We start from the raw sequence: 2,970 nt of genomic DNA, 5'->3' as shown, positions 1-2,970 counted from the left end.
CGAGTAGAGAAGACCACCGGATCGAATCCCCAGCACCTTTGAAGCCTTTTGTTCCTCGGAGATGGAGGAACATTGGAGAAAGAAATAGCTTTGTCTCTTACCGCCTTAATAAGGTGATCTTTAATTGCAAGAATGGCTATTGCTTCACCCCGGAAAATAGCAGCATTCCTCTTCTTCCAAATCAGATGACACAAAGCTCCGAAAGAGAATCGAACAATCCTGTGATAGAAATCCTTTCCACTGAAGAACTTCATAGCCCAGAAAATAGGATCCTTCCAGCTTCTGTTCTTCCACGAGAGGTTACACCTAGCGGCCCAAAAGAAGGCCAGAGGTGCCAAGGTGCGACAACCGAAGAAAAGATGATCAATAGAGTCTGGAACTTCATTGCAAAAGGCACAAAGACTGTAGTCTATTCTGCCATGAGATAGAAGCATCGCCTGAGTAGGAAGGCGGTTTTTTGTTATAAGCCACAATATAAACTGATACCATGGAGCAAAGGCGTTATCCCAAATGAGAGAGGCCCATTTGACCGGGTTTCTCTTGACCCCGATGGATTCCCATGTCGAGGCAACCAAGTACGCACCAGAGGAATCGCAGCACCAAATAAATTTGTCCTGCACAGAGGATAGCGGCGGCAAAGCAATCAACCATCTTTCTAGAAGATTTCTGAATGCAATACCTACCGGGGAGTAGAGATCAGCTACCACTGCATAATCCGGTAGGCAGACTCTGTCCCTAAAAGAGATAGGGATGAATCCATCCAAAGGACCACACGGAAGCCAATAGTCATACCACAGCGAGACGGAGTACTCATTGCCAATCACCCACCTGAAAGATAGGCGAAAAAAGGGCCTAAGCTGGAGAATCTTCTTCCACGTCCAGGAGCAAGTCCTTGGCTGAGCGGAAAATTGTCCAAAAAGTCCTAAAACCTATTGCAGTTTTACCAATTCAGTCATAAACCTTTTAATTTTGTCAATTGAGTTCTAAACCTTTTCACTTCTTGCCAATTAAGTCCATCCGGCCAATTTTGGCCAGAAAATGCTGACGTGGACGCCGGTGGTGCCACGTAGATTGTCGGCGCCGACGTGGACAATTTTTAATAATATTTTAATTTTTTGAATTTTTTTATTTTCTGTTATTTTCATTTTTTTTTTTTTTTTTTTCATTTTGGCCTTTTCCGATGGCCGGCCACCGGCCACAGCCGGCCGGCCACGGCGACGCCGGGCGAGGCCGCCACCGCCCCGCGAGGGCCGGCCTCGCCGAGACCGGCGAGGGGAGACCTCGCCGGGGCTCGACCTTGCCGGGCGAGCGTCGGCCTCACCTGCACCCGGATCTAGCCAGGCCGGCCCTCGCTAGGGCCGGGCGGCCTCGCCTAGCGTCGTCGTCTCCCGGCGGGGCCTCGCTTGTGGCGGCGAGGCCGACGCCCGACGGCGGGCGAGCCCCGGCGAGGGCTCCCTCGCCAAATCGCGAGGCCGGCCCTCACCGGGGCCAAGGCGGCCTCGCCCGGCGTCGCTGTGCCGGCCGGCGGTGGCGGTGGCAGGCCGTCGTCTGGTGGCGGTGGCCGGCCACCGGAAAAGGCCAAAAATAAAAAATAAAAAAAAAAAAAATGAAAAAAACAGAAAATAAAAAAATTCAAAAAATTCAAAAGAATTTTAAAAATTTCAATATTATTAAAAATTATCCACATTAGCACCAGCAATCCTAGGTGGCATCGCCGGCATCCATGTCAGCATTTTCCAGCCAAAATTGGCCGGATGGACTTAATTGGCAAAAAGTGAAAATATTTAGGACTCAATTGGCAAAATTAAAAGGTTTATGATTGAATTGGCAAAACTACAATAGGTTTAGGACTTTTTGGACAATTCTCCCTGTTTATAACTATTATGACACTTTAAATTAGAGATGTACCATGACTGAGCAATGTATCAAATCTAAACACTAAAGCATACAAGTATATATTTCAAAAAATCATAGTCGAATCTCAGTAACAAGGTGACAGGAACACTTAAAGTTTGTCTTCTCTGAAATCGACAGAGAGGTGTAGTTGGCAGCTCGAAAAGACCGATGAAGAAAGTATGCCATCCTTTTCTCTTTCTGCTTAGACAACGAAGAGGCATGCATCAAACTTTAAATTCGTGGTGCGCATGGGGAAGGTGGAAGCTGCTTCTGTTTGCCACTTATTAAATTATATAATTCGAACTAAGAATTGCTGGAGCATTCAGGTCTGCTCGTATCAGATGTTTAGACCAAAAGATATCCACAATCAATGCATGAAAGCAGTGCACAGGACCGACGTGCCAAATATATAAATGAGTCACTTCGTGGAAATGACAAACTTTCGATTTTTCTAATGTCCCAATGAGTCACTTCCCACGAAGTTTCTGCAATAGTTTATCTTTTTGGTTACGCAGATGTATGCACGAAAAATTCTGTTGATTTCTAGGGTTCTTCAGTGAAACACTCCGGAAGGACGAACGTGGTGGAGAAGACGGCAAGCGATGAGCAGTTGAATGGACGATAAAGAGTTTGATGGACGAAAGAAGCTTGAATTAAATGGACAGGAACTAGGAATTGTCAGTATATGTAGGAGTTCAAACGCTAGCAATTGTTCAATCTGCTGTTAAGGATAATCATCGTCATATTGCAGTTGCAATGGTGCAATAATTTGGTTCGTATTTCGATATGGATCGGTGGGAGATTGACACGGCATTGTTTGCAACCTAAATGCCCAAAAAGTCATAAATTTATTATATTTTTGTCAATTCACATATATACATTTTTTTATTATGTTAATTGAGTCATAAACATTTTCACGTTTTACCAATTAAGTCTATCCGATCAATTTTTTTTTTTCCGAAAATCACTGATGTGGATGATTGCTATCCTACGAACTAGCATTACTGTAAATGATTATTAATAATATTTTAATAATTTTTTGAATTATTTATTCATTTTTCTTGTTTTCTTTAC

The sequence above is a fragment of the Eucalyptus grandis genome, chromosome 3 (genome assembly GCF_016545825.1).
Source record: "Eucalyptus grandis isolate ANBG69807.140 chromosome 3, ASM1654582v1, whole genome shotgun sequence".
NCBI lineage: Eukaryota > Viridiplantae > Streptophyta > Magnoliopsida > Myrtales > Myrtaceae > Eucalyptus > Eucalyptus grandis.
This window is presented reverse-complemented; position numbering follows the sequence as displayed.